Here is a 6,591-nt window from a genome sequence, read left to right as displayed (position 1 = left end):
GAGGCTGCCGCTAAACTCGCCTTAACTGGAAGAGTGCCAGCCCCCCCCAGGTGCGCATGCGCCGTTCGTGTGCCTCTCCTCGGATTGCTTGAAGGCAGCAGTTGTACCGGTCGCGATTCCTTGTGAATCAAAGGCTGGATGACGCGTCTTTCGCACCTGCTAACGAGCGCCGTAATCTCGAGTTGTGTGCGTGAAGAAGTGTGCATGCACACGAAAGCTCATACCAAGAACAAACTTAGTTGGTCTCTAAGGTGCTACTGGAAGGAATTTTTTATTTTATTTTGTTTTGTGTGCGTGCAGTCCGTGCAAGATAAGAACACAGGAAAGAGCTTTTCGGAACTCAGGGTAGCAGCAGCTATTAAGAACCCTAAGTTTTTCTCTGTGCTTGGTGCAAATGTGTTTGGGTTTTTTTTAAGAACAGTCACTGCCCTCCGGTGTACAGTTTGATAGTCCCAATTCTTAAAGCGAAACAGGAAAAAGGCAAATCGAGACGTTCACGGCTCACTCTTAAATGTTAGCATCGGTGAGGATAAGATAAAACCCCTTTACCAGTTCGCTAGGAAGCCCTGGAGTCCAATGGAATGCAGGAACCTCCAACACGTCATCAGAGACAACAAGGATGAATGGATCAGGAAGGTTTTTGTGGTGGAATGTGGCTGCTGGAAAAGTTCCTCCCCCAGCTCTTGAGGACTATAAACTGGAGAAGAAACTGAGCACATCAAGGGCTCAGACGGAATCCATTCTCCAACTATCACGTTGGAGATTATGATAACATTTTCACGAGGGCTACGTGTTCATCCTCTGCCTGGCAGGGGCTTCACTCTCCTCTTTATGATGTGAACTGCCTGCATGTACAGATTTAGAACTGATATAATATTGTCATTTCTGTGCTCTCTGTTATCCATGGGTGTTCCAGAATCTCTTCAGTGGATTAGCTGATGAAAGGCTTTTATGAGAAAATGCTTAAAGCCCGTGTTCACTTTGCCTTGCCTCCTGTGCCATCTGTTTTATTATTTACTTCATATACACTCAGCCGCTTAACTTAACACTTTACAAGATCACTTACAAAAATCTGAAACAATAAAACTTCATGTTAAAAAAGGAATAAAATCAGAATATGGACCTCAACCCTAGCAGCATGAAGTAGATGAAGCCCTCAACTTACACAGGGGTTACATTCTGTGGTCTGCACTTAAAGCTAAAATCGCGTATAGACAAAACACATTCAGTGCAATGGCGGGTGGGATTGCCAAAGTCTTTCCCCCTAAATACCTGCACGCTTTCCACTCCCTTTTTAATTTTTACAAACTTGTTTGCCAAGCATGTAAAGCTGAATGTGCACAAGTTAAATGTGCATAAATTGCAGGCTTACCGTAGCCAAAACCTCACCAGAGAATAAGCTACCAATGATAATGGACCAGAGCTGGCCCAGCCATGAGGCAGGTGAGGTTGCTGCTTCAGGTGGCATGTCTGTGGGTGCCCCACCGCCTCTGCCATCAGTGGTAAAGCACTGCTGCCGTTAGCACTGATTTTGGGTAAGATTTCACCCCCAAATAGTGAGAGATCTTGCAGAGTACAAAAGATCTCACAATCCCCCTGGCAGGGGAAGAAACCAAGAATAAAATATAAGTTACTGACATACTCTAAAGAAAGAGGTGACGTTTCCGTGCCAGATTTGAAGTTATATTATGAGGCATTCTGCCTCTGCTGGTTGCAGGATTGGATTTTATTAAAACAGATTTACTAGATTTGGAAGGTCATGGTAATAGGTTTGGGTGGCATGCATATTTATGGTATGATAAAACAAAAACACATAAAGGATTCCTGAACCACTTGGTAAGAAAATCAATATACCAGGTATGGGACAGATATAAAAACTTACTAGAGAGGAGAAACACCTTGGTGGCTCTCTCCGTTAGAAGCAATATCGGTTAAAAAATTAAATATATGAAGGGATTGGGCCACCTATAAAAGACCTGTTAATAGAGGCAGAAGACCAATTAAAACTGAGATGATTTGAAGATATAAGAAATACTAACAGATTGGTTACAGTATCATCAATTAAATGTTTTAAAAGTAGATTTTAAAAAAGGAATTGATACTGTGAGATCAAGGTTTGAAATAGATCTGGTGTAAAACAATGTGAAAGTGTTATAAAAAATGTACAAATTACTTTTGGAGTGGTATACCGAAGATGATGAAGTTAAAGCAGTGATGATTCACTGGGCTAGAGATTTTGGATATAATATTCAACTTTTACCTTTGGAAAAGTTATGGAAAGAGGGATTAAAATTACTGCATGTTGTTCGTTGAAAGATAATTATATGAAAATGATGTATTGTTGGTATCTAACTCTGAGTAAATTTGAAAAAATGTATAAAACTAGCTCAAATCTGTGTTGGAAATGTAAAGGGAAGGAGGGTACTTTTTACCACATGTGGTAGACAGGTACATTGGTAAAAGCTTTCTGGGAAATGATATATAATGAATTAAAGAAAATGTTTTAAAATACATTTACTAAAAAACCACAAGCTTTTCTGTTAGGTATAATGGGTGAAGAGATACCAAAATAAGACAAAAGACTTTTTATGTATGCAACGATGGCAGGGAGAATGCTACTAGCCCAGAGATGGAAGGAAGGAGAAGTATCAACAAAAGAAGAATGACAGACAAAGCTGATGGACTATGCTGAGATGGCAAAACTGATGGGGGAAATCAGAAACCAGGAAGATCAAGTATTCTTCAAAGACTGGAGTAAAGTGGTACCTCGGGTTACATATGCTTCAGGTTACATACGCTTCAGGTTACAGACTCCGCTAACCCAGAAATAACGCTTCAGGTTAAGAACTTTGCTTCAGGATAAGAACAGAAATCGTGCTCTGGCGGCGCAGCACCATTAGCTGAAGTGGTGCTTCAGGTTAAGAACAGTTTCAGGTTAAGAACGGACCTCCAGAACGAATTAAGTACGTAACCCGAGGTAGCACTGTAAATTCCTAATTTACTTAAAAGACCACTGTAAACAGTTAAAATCATTGGCAGGGATGTAATGACACTTGTAATGCGGAACTAACTATGGTAACTATGGATATATAACAGATGGATAATGGTAAAAGATGCAGAAAACCTTATCTTAAATACGGAACCGATGGAGGAAGGGGAGGAGGTCCGAAGGTTCAAAAGAATCTTTTATTTTAATGTTTAAAATGGTTAAAGTTAAAATGCATAAAATTATGTAAAACCAATAAAAAAGTTATAACTGCAAAAAAGCTCACACCAAATTGGCATGATCTTGCCCAAAATTGGCAACGATGGCAGTGCAACTTTTCTGCCAGTGGTGGATGGGGCAGGGCGTGCAGGCGGCAGAGCAGCCTGACTACATGGGTCAGACCAACTAACGTACTGAGAAAGTCCTATGGATGTCATGGAGGCCATGAATTCCTGACCTGGCCCATTGGAAGCAGGCTTGGTATGGATATTGAAGTCCCCCAACACTACCATGAAGGGGTTCTCTAGCACAACATCCAAGACTACCTCGCATGAAGGTTGTAGTGCAGCAGGGTGTATAGTATACTCCCTGTTCTGACACTAGCTAAACGTTGCAAAGAATCCCTTGAACCCAGACTCACTGTGGATAAGTCTCCTTGTGAGGGGGAAAGAATTTTGATGGATGATAGCAACTCCCTCTCTGACCTGGACCGGTGTTGCACCAAATATCAGGTGGACATTGCTGTGTTAGCATATGGCCATTCAGCTTATCTGCCCAGGTCTAAATTATAAATACCAATAAAAATGTAGAACATCAAATTCTGAAATAAAACGGGGTGGGGGGGGGAGAGACTCCCCTCCTCCTCTCTCCTTGACACATAATTCCCTTAACCAATCTCTACTTCACAGTAACAGAAAGCAAACAAACAAAGAGCAGATCCAATAATCCCAGGCAGAAACAACTCCACCTCTCACCTGCGATACTGCAAACACTTCGCCCTGTCTCTCTCCCAGGGAGATTCTGTCCAACTTCCCACTACAGGATCTCATTTTGAGTGGGGGAGGGAGGTCGCTTTGTTTTGTACTCTACCTTGCCTCCAGTGCTGCTGCTGAGTTTTGAACTGGATTTTCCTGCAATGGAAGGTCAATTCTGCTGCCAGGTGGGGCTGCGAGGAGATAAAAGTGGGGCAGAAGTCAATCAAAATCCACACACCAGCAGATAGCAATTTGGCCGGCGTTCCAGAGCTGTGCTCCAATGAGCCATCCTAAGCATCTGATAAAGCTTGGTCATGCCTAGCAGGGCTGTAACAGAAGCCCATCATGAGAACTGCCCCTGGTCCATCTTAACTTGTTATTGTCTATACTGACCAACAGCAGCTCTCCCAAGTTTCAGATAGGAGTCTTTCTCATCTGGAGGCACCAATAAATGAACTTGGGGTCTTTTTTCCAGGTGATGGGGCATGTCTGGAAAGCCTTCGGTTGCTTTTTGAATCTCTCAGCTGAGTTTTTAAAATGCTGCTACTTACACATAGGAGCCAACTCTGGGGGGCCAAGGTCCCGTCACCCCCTCCCAATAAAATATTTGAGGTGGTCCCCCCCAAAAGTTGATGGACATTACCATTCAAAAGGTGTGTGTTTTGTGTGTGTGTGTGTGCATTCGTGCACCACGTCATGTGCAGGGCAGCGCTTCCCCTCATTATTTTATTCAAGTTGGCATTCCTGTTACTTTGTCCTTGGAGTGTGGCCTCTGTATTCTCTATGGTTTGAAATGTGCCACCTAACAGTCAGACTCCCTCCAATCCTGCTAAAATAAGTTAGATTTGTCATCATTGGACCATGTGCTATGTCTGCACAATTTCCCAGTCTAGTATTTCTCTGATGTTATAGGATTGGGGAATTTCTCTTTCTCTCTTCATAGTTTAGGCCAATCTGTCACTTGAACAAAAATAGTGAGCAAGCAAGCACACACACACACACACACACACACACACAACCACAGCCTCTTCCCAGGCCACATAAAATTAATAGGTAACTTCTGCTATTAAATGTTAGTAGTAATACTAATATCATGATGATTTGACATCCCCAGAGCTTTGTGTCCTTAGACTTTTTCAAATAAATTTTATTTGGACTATGAATAAACTTGTTTTGTGGCTTTATGTAGCAGGTGTTTTCCTTAACTTTTTTTTGTGTGTGTGGAAGTTAGAGGAAATGAACCCTCTTTTATTTAAATTTCCTGAGATTAGAAGAAGAACACTTGCCAAACAATGCCTCTTCACTTCAAAACCTCTCCTCATAAATTATGTTCGGAGATCTTATTAAAAGTCCGTAAAAATTTCCTATTAAAAATAGTTGATTGCAGCCCAGATCATCGCAGCTTTTGTGCTTGCACTGAAATACCACAGCTGTCCTGAAGAAATATATTGTGAGACAAAAGGTTTTGTTTCCTTAGTAATAAATTATTTCTGTGGTATCCAAAGTAAGATAAAACTTTCACTTATGTTTGAGTGAAAGAAGATTCTAGTGATAACTTCAAATAATCTATAAAAAGAATATGAGAATGTAGATGTAGATAGCAAATTAAAATCAGACTTCCTTTATGTTTAGGAAAGCAATTACTTTTGAAGCCAGCCAAGATTATAACCATGGATAATGGAATAGCTTGCAAAAAAACAAAACAAAAAACCCATACAACTCTATAGCTTAAAAGTTAATATTTTCAACTCTAATCTCCAAAAACTATGAAACAGGAAACAAGAAATTGGCATTTGCTTCACACAAGCTACATGCCCTCCACAGTTATGACTTCCATGTAATATGTAATGAATACGCTTCATTCATTATGTTGGTAGTCTGTTGGTGCAAGAATGCAGGGCAGGAATGTATTGAATACACATTTGACTCTTTCATTACATAGATGCAACACTGGAAACCCTGATTAGCAATAGTTCCCCATAGAGTGCATATATGTGCTGTAATTCACATATATGATTTTGGCATGACAGTTTTAAAGCAGAATGAATAGTTTCCTATGTGTAGGGGCAATGGGAATTACTCATTTGCAAAGCAGTTCAATGTTAAATTGATTAATAGACCTGGGATTTCGTGATTATTGTAATAGAATATGTGAAGTATATAAATATGTGAAATGAATATTCTACTAGTCACCATTCTGAATCAAGATGGTCGACTAAAATGTGACTTGAGCATGTCTGTGCCCATTTTTTTGCATAGGTCTGGCTACCTCTTCAGATATTAACACAAAACACCTCATTTTGGCATGACGGGTCCAAACTCACAAATTACATTATCCAAAATCACTGTATTTAAAAACCACAAACTATTTTTTGTTTCTGAAAATTCCTGGGCAGTACTGGACACTCCCTACTGGTGTTAAATAAAGAGAGCACTGTTGTTGTTTTTTATTATGAGTTAAGTTTAATAAAATCCCTTAAAACTAGCAAGAAATAATAATAATAATAATAATAATAATAATAATAATAATAATAATAATAATAATTTATTTATACCCCGCCCATCTGGCTGGGTTTCACCAGCCACTCTAGGCGGCATCCAACAGAACATTAAAATGCAATAATCTATTAA

Source organism: Lacerta agilis, chromosome 1 (assembly GCF_009819535.1).
Source record: "Lacerta agilis isolate rLacAgi1 chromosome 1, rLacAgi1.pri, whole genome shotgun sequence".
Lineage (NCBI taxonomy): Eukaryota > Metazoa > Chordata > Lepidosauria > Squamata > Lacertidae > Lacerta > Lacerta agilis.
The sequence above is the reverse complement of the archived record's forward strand: the minus strand, read 5'-3'. Positions refer to the sequence as shown.